This window comes from Arachis ipaensis, chromosome B05 (genome assembly GCF_000816755.2).
Source record: "Arachis ipaensis cultivar K30076 chromosome B05, Araip1.1, whole genome shotgun sequence".
In the NCBI taxonomy this organism is placed as follows: Eukaryota; Viridiplantae; Streptophyta; class Magnoliopsida; order Fabales; family Fabaceae; genus Arachis; species Arachis ipaensis.
The window spans coordinates 126,164,940-126,176,413 of record NC_029789.2 but is presented as its reverse complement, the minus strand read 5'-3'; positions in this window follow the sequence as shown (position 1 = coordinate 126,176,413).

The following is an 11,474-nucleotide window of genomic DNA, read 5'->3' as shown; positions in this document are numbered from 1 at the left end:
CAATTCTGCACCAATAAAAGCTAACCCAAGCTTTCACCAATCAACAAGGCACCAACCTGCAACAATCAACTCAACAAACAAACTATTCACCACAAAAATTATAATTCCTCAGCCTAGGGTTCATAGAATTGGAAAAAACCAAAGAGAAAAATCTTTTTTACCTTAACCCACTTGAATATCGGATGGAACCCACTTGGAATCCATGCTAGAGTATTCCTAAAGAACCAAAATCACAATATTTCAACACCATGTACCTAAAAATCCAAAATAGTGGAGAAATTTAAAAACTGGGCAGTGATTGGTTAAGTTTGAAGAGGGATTCAAGACAAACGCGTGGCCACAAACGGCTTGTCAATCGGAGATCCGGAGCAAGAGTTATGGCCAAATAAAGATGATGGAGGTTAAAGTTTCTCCTTCCCCGATTCTCTCTTCTCTCAATCTGTGGCTCTCTCATGAATGGGGGAAAATGATGCTAAATTGGCTAAGTTTGAGTTTTTAAGCCCTGGGCTTGGGCCTAGTGAAGCTTGGCTCAATCGTTTTAGCCTGTTGGCACAACTTTGAGCCAAAACTTTTTAAATTAATATTTTAATTCGTATTCTAAATATTTTATCTTTCTAAATTATATATTTTAATTTTTTAATCTAATTTTCTCATATTTAATTTATTAACTAAAATCACAAAAATCACAAAAAATAGATAAAAAATGTTAAAAATTAAAATTTATTACTTTAGAAATAATTCGAAAGAACTATTTTGAAATTTTTAAAATTTTAGAGATTATTTTGAGATTTTTAAATTTTTTGGAGACTATTTTGTACCTTATCCTAGGGACTGATTTGTCCATATTGCTGATACATACACATTATGTTGTGTTTTTCTATACTTTTTCTTATACAAATTAATTTATAATACTTAATTATGGAGTGTTTTGGTGCTTAAGTTAGATATTACTTTGATCCTTGTTTTAATTAATTTTGTAGAAAATAATAAAAAAAGAAACAAAAATCACAAAACAAACCCAAAAGAAAAAAAGAAAAAATTTTGGCACGCTTTGAAGCTTAGGCCACGCTTTTAAAAGCGTGGCCCTTGAAGAAAGCGTAACCCATATTGCGTAAAGCAAGGCCGAAGCATACATGCATGAAGGCATTCTTAACGCCAAATAATGATTAATAGCTGGGTGTTTTGCACGCCAATGGTGTGGTGCTTCACACGCCAAGTGCCTAATCTTTATCTACATTCTTCATGTCTTGGTAATTCCCGGCTTTTCGAGGAGGTTTGATGAGCTTTGCATTTAGGATTTCCTTGATTATCTCCTCTCTTTTAGAGTTGAATTGTGTATAAGAATCATAACGGGGGGTCAACTTAAACGTCTTTTTATTATCCCGTGATTTATCCTCATCCTTATTGTTGTGGGTTTGTTCCGTCTTCTGAGTCTGACGAAGTTCTTCAATCTCCATTTGATCTTTAACCTTCTCGTGGAACTCGGCAAGTGTTTTCAGTTTTGCTACTGTGATTTCTTCTTGGAATTTTCCTGGCTTAAGTCCGCTCTTGATGGCATGTAAGTGTACTTTGGGATGGAGATCTGGGATGGTAATTGCCACTTTCGTAAAACAAGTAATGTAGTCTTTCAGGCTTTCATTTTTTCCTTGCTTGATTGTGTTCAAATAGTCAGAATCATGGCGATAAATGGAAGATGCAGCGAATTAATCTTCAAATAGTTTCGCCAATTCTTAAAAACGAGAAATAGAATCTGTAGGCAAAGAAAAAAAAACCAATCAAGTACAAGACTATCTAAAAAGGTAGGAAAACAATGACATAAAACAGGGTCAGAAACACCGTTTACTATCATTATAGATCAGAATTTTTTGATGTACTTCTTCGGGTCGCCCAATCCATCATAAGGAATCAAGGTCGTTGGTAGATTGAACCTTTTGGGCATTGTCTAATTCATCGTCATCATTGGCTTGTGGATCTTTTTCTCGCCGTCGAGTTTCAGAGATGTGTATTGGATCGGAATTGTGTTCCTCATCTTCTGGTCGCTTATTATGATCATCATTTTCAATCTGAGCATTGGTCAACTCGACTAGTTAGTTTGCCATTCTTTGATTTTCTTCCACCATACGATGATTGGTCTGTTGTAACTCGGTTGCCATCCGAAGAAGCTTGGATGCTGTTGGAGGAGGTTGGTCAGCCATAGGCGAATAAAGAAATTTTTGGGGTCTAAAAAGAAAAAAGCAAGGGTTTTTATTTCTTAGGCCCTACAGTGAGCGCCAGTTATTCTTGCGTGGATTGACTGGGTATAACTCGTCCTCTTGGCAGTCAACTCCAAGCTTCTTATCTAAACTCTGAGCTTCTTGTCTGGGAAGAGATATGCGTTGGTGTAGAAAAAACAAAGAGAGAAGGTACCTACAAAAAGCACTCCGACGCTCAAGTCAGTCAGTGTGTAAAAATGATCATATCCTTGATAAAGTGTCTTACCTCCTTTATATGTGAGGCCAGATACTGACAATTATGTTTTAGAAATAATTTATATTAAAGGAGAATAATATTATATTAGAACGTTATGATATACGTTTTAGTGTGTGGAGCCAAGTTATAACGTTTGAACGAGTTATAACGTACGGAATCGAGTTATAACATTTGACTGAGTTATAACAACCATATCAATATTAATTGTGTGTAGTAAATCACCTGTTACTAAATATAGCTTTGTAGTAGTCCTCGAGTTTATTTGGATTTGAGCGGTTATCCAAGTGGCAATTCGCCTAAAGCAACAATTTACAACAGTTATTAGTCTTTATTAAGGAAATATGTTTCTCTTTGATTATTTTTTTGAAGAGGCTGAGGTGCTACGCTTGCAGGTGGCCATAAAAGAATGGAGTCTCACGACAAGATAAGATGCCAGGATGCTGAATGTCCCATACTTTGCATTAATAATTGTAGTTTCTTTGGAAGGCCTGCCACCATGAACATGTGTTCCAAATGCTACAAAGACATGCTATTGATGCAGGAACAAGACAAGCTCGCAAGTAGTGGAAATGAAAGTGTTTTGAATTTGTATTTGAATGAAATTATAACATTCTGATTTATGTAGTACTTTTAATTTGAATAATATTTTAAAGTTTATATTAGACTATAATTATATTTTACTGTATTATTTATATTTTATTTATTATTTTATTATAAAAAAGTTTTTTTGATTAAATTATAATCGAATCGATTAAACCAATAAATTAATAAACTAATAACTAAAACGGTTCAATAATTAGTTTGGTTTTTAGAACTTTGAAAACATCATACCCACGCCTTAAAATAGACATGTATAACCATGGATAACATAGACCAACACTAAAAGTCATATTTATTTTTACTGAGCCTTCGTTATTAATTAAATAAAATCGGAAAAAATCTTTTGTATTTTTTCTGTGTTTTTGGAGGGTGTTGAAGCATAAAAGCTATTTGGAATTTTTGTTTTTGTGCACCACCATGCATATTGTTAGAAAGCGCTTTAATAAGCCCTGTGCCCTATTTTTGATAACATTAAGTCATTAACCTTCAGAAAATTTCTTTGGGAAGAGTAGGATTGGATGAAGAGTAAAGACTTGTACTTAATTTAGAAAGAACATGTGCCATGATTTTTTTTTTTTTGGTAGAATTTCTTTTATTCTAAAAAAGACAATCTAACATTCTAACTTCTTTACCAAAACCTTCGTCTTAGCAATAACATTAAGTCCGGTTGAAAAGTTTTAAAAGTAATTTTTTTGAACTTTTGACTTATAAAAAATTAGTAGTATTAATATTTGGTGTAATTTTTAAAATTAAATTGTAACTTTTTAAAAAACTATTTAAAAACTTATAGAGAAGTTTAAAAAAATAGAAAGAAGAAACACACCAAAGAAAACTGCTTTTAAGATTGTGGGTTGTAATACCCGGTCTAACTAAAATTAATTAAATAATAAGTTAAATAGGAGCGAATATGGTTGGAAGATTTGGCAATTGGAATTTGATAATTTAAATATGATATTTGGATTCAGTGAATTTTTTCGAGTCAAAAAACATAGTTTTCTACGTAAAAGCGCGTAGTAGAATTTTGACTGGCAGTACCAGCTGAGATCTGTCTAGTACTACAACTGAGAAAATTGATTATGAGTAAATAAGATTAAGAAATGAGGAATTATAATTAGGGAAGGTAGAAATATCTAAAGTGCGATTTAGAGCGCTAATCTTAAAGGTTTTGGCCCAAAATTGGGCCAACGGGCAAAAATAAGTGAACCGGGCCTAAGTGGGCCCAAGACCCAACATATATAAACATTAGTTATGAGCATTTCAGCTCATTTTACCCTAAAAAGAAGGGTTGGGGCGCTGAAATTGAGAAGAGAGAAGAGAAGAGAGAAAACATAACCCTCTTTGATCTTCAAACCACCATAACTTGAGCTACGGAGCTCCGATTGACGAGCCGTTTGCGGCCACGCGTCTCTCTTCTCATCCTCTACAATTCTATCTAAGTTTTGTAGTGAGTATTCCATTCATCTCTGCCTAGTTTTCGAAATTTCCCCCTGTTACACGTTTTTGTGTAGCTAGTGTTGAAATCTTGTGATTTTGGGTGTTTAGAGATACTCCAACATGGATTCTAAGTGGATTCTATCCCTACTTCATATGGGCGATTATGATTATTGATGCCATGATGGTATGATGATGCATTAGAGATATGTATGTTGTGATATATGCTTGGGGAATGATTAAAGTTGATTTGTGGGTGGGACCACGTGATAGTGAGTATGATATTGATTGTGTATAATGATAGTTGATTGAAAATGGTATTATTGGAAATTGGAATGAGGAAGGATGTATGACATGATATTGTGTTTGTCCTTTAGCCATCTGATTGAGAAGTGTTAAAATGGTTGGATGTGGTTTTGGGAATTTTGGTAAAGTGTTAATGTGTGAGTTGAGGATGGCTTGATGTTGATTTTGGTACATTTTGATTGATTTCAAAAAGGGTTGAAATTGGCATGTTTTGGTTGATTTGGAAAATAGTTGAAAATGGCTTGTTTTGAAAATGGCACCTTGTGATTTTGTATGTAAATATAGTTTTTAGGCATATTTTGACAGGACATAACTTGGACTACGAATCTCTGTTTTGTGCCAAATTTGTTTAGAAATGAAATTGGATCCGATATTTCCATGCCGTTCGAAGAACGGGTGAAAAACAATTTAAAATGAGAGAGTTATGTCCGTCGGAAGATTGGGGGTTGAATCTGTAAATCCTGCAGCTTTTAACTTAGAAAATTTTTAGCAGAACGACCCTCCACGCGTAGGCGCACTTGGCGCGTACGCGCCGTTCTTCAAGAAAGCACCATCCACGCGTGCGCGTGGTGTGCGCGGACGCGTCGATGCGCTGCACCAAATGCCTAGCCATTTTCCCGAGAGTTGTGCCAGTTTTGTGCCTGGGGCACAAAGGTATCCGCGCGTACGCGTGGTTGACGCGTGCGCGTCGTTTGGCTATTTTTCAACCCGCGCGTCCGCGCGTATGACGCTTGCGCGTCGATGAGTTTTGTGGCCATCCACGCGTGCGCGTGGAGTAAGCGTACGCGTGGTCCTGTTTTCATGCCAAAGTTGATTTTTGAGTTTTTAAAGCCAAATCTCATACTTCTAAGCCTCCGATCTCACCCCTTATGTATTAAATCATTATGATATGCCTAGCAATGAGAAAGGAGCTAGGGGATGTGGTAACTTGCGATTGAAGCAAGGGGAAAGGTTACGATCAATGATGATCAAAGATGATTATATGAGATATGGAGGATGACGGTGGAAGTACCGTGTATGCCATGAGCCGAAGGGCTATATTTATTGATAAATGGCCGGTTCTTGATTGAACCATGAGTCGAATGGCTGAGTTATTGTCGGGTCACGGCAAAGCCATTACTGTTTATGGCTGAGTATAAATGCATATATGATTAATGAATGAATGTGTTAAATGGATAATAATGAAAAATGCTGAAATATGATATGTGACCCTGGGTAGTAGGCAGTGGCGTTGTCCACTTGCTCCGGGTATGAGACGGGAAAGTATGTTTATGATAAATGAGTTTAATTATGGAGTTTTGAATAAAGGTGTATTTGTGATACTTGGGTAGTAGTAAGGGTGGTGGTTCATCCCGCTTGCTCCAGGTTAATGTTTGAGATTTGATAATAGTGATGATTGCTTCTAAACTGAACGAACGTATGTATTGAGATCCTGGGTAGTAGCAAGGGTCGTGGTTCATCCCACTTGCTCCAGGTCAGAGATTGCGACGCCTGGGTAGTAGCGGCAGTAGTGGTGAATCCACTCGCTCCAGGTTGAGCTTTTAGACACCTGCCTGGGTAGTAGCCGCAGTAGTGGTTATCCCACTGGCTCTGGGTTGAGCGGGTAGTAGTAAGGGGGTTGTAGCTCAAACCTACTTGCTCCGCAATGGGTGTTTCTGTCCAATGGTTAGCTACCAGGACATGTCGGGTTGGCTATATAACCGACAGATGATATCATCAGCCATAGGGCAGGCATTCATCATTTGCATATGTTTGAATTGTTTGGGTTTGCCATTTGTTTTGGATTTCTACATCATATATGCCATGTTACCTGACTATATGCTACTTGTTCTACTTGTACCATATTTGTGTATTACTTGCCTGTATTGCTTGTGTTTGTACAACTGAGAGGCCCCTCATGCTGGTGTCGGTGGGTGTTGAGGGCTGTTCTTGATGGGGTGAATTGATGATGCGTTTGCATGATGATGATGATTATTGAATGAGATAACTAGAGCTCCCAGGGTAGACGCAGTGATGTGGTTTCACTAGCTCCAGGCGAGGGTATGATGTATTGATATAGAATTGCTAAGGCAGAACAACTGGTGATGGTTTTGCTTATGATCCTGAGTCTGATTCGTGAAAGAGTCAGCGAGTTGGGAAACATGTGAAACATGAATTAAATTTAGCACTCCCTTATGACAGTTGCCTATTCATGGATTAGCGAGAACCTAGGATGAATAATTGGTGAAGAAGTTTAGGATGCTTAGTGAGTTTTTATTGCAGTACATTGAATTTATTTGGCACTTTTACCGTACTGGGAACCCATGGGCTTGGGGTTCTCATTCCGTATATATCTCTTATTTTTCAGATACAGGTCCAGGTGCTCAGAAATGAGTTGTGGGTCATCTGAGAGACGGCGAAGATCTTTATTCTCCCTACTTTGTGTTTTGCTTAGAATCTCTCCACCTTTGTTTTGGAAAGATTATACTATGTATTGAACTCTTTGAATTTGCTATAGAGGCTCTCATGTTTCCTTCAGGAGAGATTAGGATATACTGTTGTCAACTACTTTCATACTGTACCCTAGCCGGCCTAAACTTCGCGGGTCGCGACTAGTGGCTATTTACTTATGTTATATATATATATATATATATATATATATGTTATCTATCTCTTAATCTCCTCTACGCCTTGTCCGTATATCATCTTCGGCTTCACGGTTTATCTTTTGTTGTCGAAACGTGAGTGATACGTCTTTGCGATTTTTTTCTACTCTTTTCAGGCTTATCGGTTAATACTCCTTTCGAAATTACCTATATTTATTTATTAAAAATTCACCTGAGAGTCGTACCACCGTAATATCATTGACTTATGACTCGAGCATAAGGATTTGAATATTAGGGTGTTACATTATGGTATCAGAGCAGTTCGTCCTCGTGAGCCTGAGGGATGGAACTGCTTATGCTTCAATGCATACTCTGAGTCTGTGCCTGTGCTAGTTAGGGTATCCAATCGATACATCTAGCATGAAGTCCATGAGTGTACCTTTGGTATTTTGAAGCACTATACTTCCGATATTGAGACTGATCAACTTGATATCGATTGTTTGGTGTGTATAGGAACCAGATGGCACCTCGTGGACCCGGTCGGGGACGTGAAAGAGATCGTACTAATACGCAGGAACCGGAAATCAACCCGAATAACCCGATAAACCTTATGGCGGCGTTGGAGAATATGGCTGCTGCTATACAGGCCACCGCGGAGGCTCTTGGGCAACAGATAAACAATAATGGCAATGGCGGAAGGGAAGCTCAGGGCCTGATGACACTGGCAACCTTCTTAAAGGTTAATCCACCTAAGTTCAAGGGAACCACCAATCCGACTGAAGCTGATACTTGGTTTCAAGCCATGGAGCGAGCACTGCAAGCGCAGTTGGTGCCTGAAGAGCAGTGTGTTGAATTTGCTACCTATCTACTCACGGGGGAAGCATCGCATTGGTGGCAAGGAGCTCGACGTCTCCTGCAACAGGGGAATGATCTTATCACTTGGGATGCCTTCCAGGTGAAATTCTATAAGAAGTATTTTCCGAATTCCGCCAGGACAGCCAAGGAATTGGAGTTACTGCAGCTGAAGCAAGGTGCTATGTCCGTATCTGAGTATACAGACAAATTTGAGGAGCTATTCAGGTTTTTCCGCATGTGTCAAGGAGCTCCGGGAGACTTCGAGGAATGGAAATGGATTAAGTATGAAGGAGGGCTCCGGAGTGACATCCTAAGTTCAGTGGGACCAATGGAGATCCGAACTTTTTCAGAGTTAGTGAATAAGAGCAGAATTACTGAAGAGTGTGTGAAAAGGAGGGTTGCAGAGAAAGGAAGTCATAGAGAGCACAACCAAGGATTCGCACCAAGGGGTTGAGAGTTTAAGGAGAGAGGATACGTACAACACTTTCCCCAAGGACAGACTAACTTTGCAACGAGTGAGGAGTCCCAAAGGAATGGTAAGGGAAAACGGGCAGCGGCTGCTTCTGATGTTTCAAGCTGTCAGAGATGTGGGAGTCATCACCCAAATAGGCCGTGCCGATTGGGGTTAGGTGTATGTTACAAGTGCGGGTTACCAGGGCATGTATCAAGAAATTGCCAACGAGGAGAGAGTCAGGATGCAGGCCGATTGCGACAGTAAGATTGAGGTAATTGCAATAATCAGGCTTAAAGGACAGTGCGTGATTTTATAATACCGCCTGTACAGTAAAACTGGGAATGTCGAGTTTAATATTAGACTAAGGAGCAAACCGGATGGTCCGAGTAAGGATTTGCCTTAATACAAATGGATAAATGCCTGTGATGTAAACGATTTTTTTTTATTGAGAATGATGTGTTGTGTTTGTTATGTAGTTGGTTAATTTCTGGATTTTTGGTGAAACGGATTGAACCTGTGACTTTTAGTTCCTTTGATTTAAATAGATAAGGAATGGTCCTAAATGAGGGATTTGGAAACGTTGATTTGAAATGCCAATCATGCTAAGTTGTGGTTGAGTACTTGAGGAAGTAAGTGATAGGGCTCGTACTAGACGAGAGATCAGAATAAAGCAGTAGAAGCTTGTGGAAGCAGTAACACAGGATAGCTACGAATAGGAGCTGTGAAAGTTTACTATAATATCTTAAATTTGAATACTGGAAGGGTTAAGTGGGTTACTGCAAGTAATGATCCCCAAATAGTTGGAACTGATTGCGGCTGCGAGCTTTGATGGTTCTAAAGCGGATGAGGAAATTATCATTGATGCATAATTGGATTTAGATGATGAGAGAGTGCAAGTTGTCGTGTTTGAGAGATGAGTACCACGATGTTTAGTCATAGTGACCTTGGAATTAGATTGAGATTTATAATGATTGGTTTTGAAAGACGAATGTGAAAGCCACTAAATTGAAATACTGATGTGGTACTGAGATTGGTTTGAGGGAACCCGTGACGGGGATGAGTCAGAGACTTTATAACAGCAAGTCATGTAGAAATTCGAGGGTTTGAGAATAAGGAAGTAAGTTTGGAGGTTATGCTTGGAGTTGAGCTGTGATTAGTGGTAATTGGCTTGGCAGAGAGAGAGGATAGTGATGAATGGAATTTTTGAGGGCAAAAATTTCTGTTAGGGGGGGGTAGAATGTAATACCCGGTCTAACCAAAATTAATTAAATAATAAGTTAAATAGGAGCGAATATGGTTGGAAGATTTGGCAATTGGAATTTGATAATTTAAATATGATATTTGGATTCAGTGAATTTTTCCGAGTCGAAAAACATAGTTTTCTACGTAAAAGCGCGTAGTGAAATTTTGACCGGCAGTACCGGCTGAGATCTGTCTAGTACTACAGCTGAGGAAATTGATTATGAGTAAATAAGATTAAGAAATGAGGAATTATAATTAGGGAATGTAGAAATATCTAAAGTGCGATTTAGAGCGCTAATTTAAAGGTTTTGGCCCAAAATTAGGCCAACGGGCAAAAATAAGTGAACCGGGCCTAAGTGGGCCCAAGACCCAACATATATAAACATTAGTTATGAGCATTTCAGCTCATTTTACCCTAAAAAGAAGGGTTGGGGCGCTGAAATTGAGAAGAGAGAAGAGAAGAGAGAAAACCTAACTCTCTTTAATCTTCAAACCACCATAACTTGAGCTACGGAGCTCCGATTGACGAGTCGTTTACGGCCACGCGTCGCTCTTCTCATCCTCTACAATTCTATCTAAGTTTTGTGGTGAGTATTTCATTCATCTCTGCCCAGTTTTCAAAATTCCCACTGTTACACGTTTTTGGGTAGCTAGTGTTGAAATCTTGTAATTTTGGGTATTTAGGGATACTCCAACATGGATTCTAAGTGGGTTCTATCCCTACTTCATATGGGCTGAGGTAAGAAGTGCTCAAACCCTTGTGATTTGTCATTTTTATGAGCCCTAGGTTGATGTATGTATGTGATATTGGTTATGTTAGTGTATTTGGTGATGTTGGTGCACAATTGGGAGAATGGTATTGCTTGAGGAGCTTTGGTAAGGCTTGGAGCTAAGGTTGGTGAAGACTTCCAAAGAAGAGGCTCAATTGGTTTGGCTACAAGAGGTACGGTTTAAGTTTCATTTAAGTACCGTGTGTTGTGATGAGAATTCCTAGGCTAAATGCCCCTAGGATTAAGTTTGGATTGTGTAAATGGTTGGTGCTAATATGCATAGTTGATATGTAATGTGAATTAATGATTGGGTTGAGAATTGTATGGCCTTGTATGCTTGGTGTATTGAGAATTTGATGTACTGGGGTAATGAGTATTAATTTGTGGTTTATGCATTTAAATTGTGAAAATTAGGCCGGAGGACGTGAATTTTGGGCCGGAGGCCGGAAAGAGGTAGAAAGGTAAGTCGATGTGTGTATTGTATGATGGCACAAGTGATTGGATGAATTTCAGATAATGAATATATGAATGATTAGGTTGGTTATTGAATAATAAGGTTTGAGAAGTTGAAGTGTGGAATTTGGTAATTTTGGGTGAAATTATGTAGATGAGGTATGTTTGGTTCGGTTGAGATATATTATGTGATCATATATGTGATTATGATTATTGATGCCATGATGGTATGATGATGCATTAGAGATATGTATGTTGTGATATATGCTTGGGGAATGATTAAGGTTGATTTGTGGGTGGGACCACGTG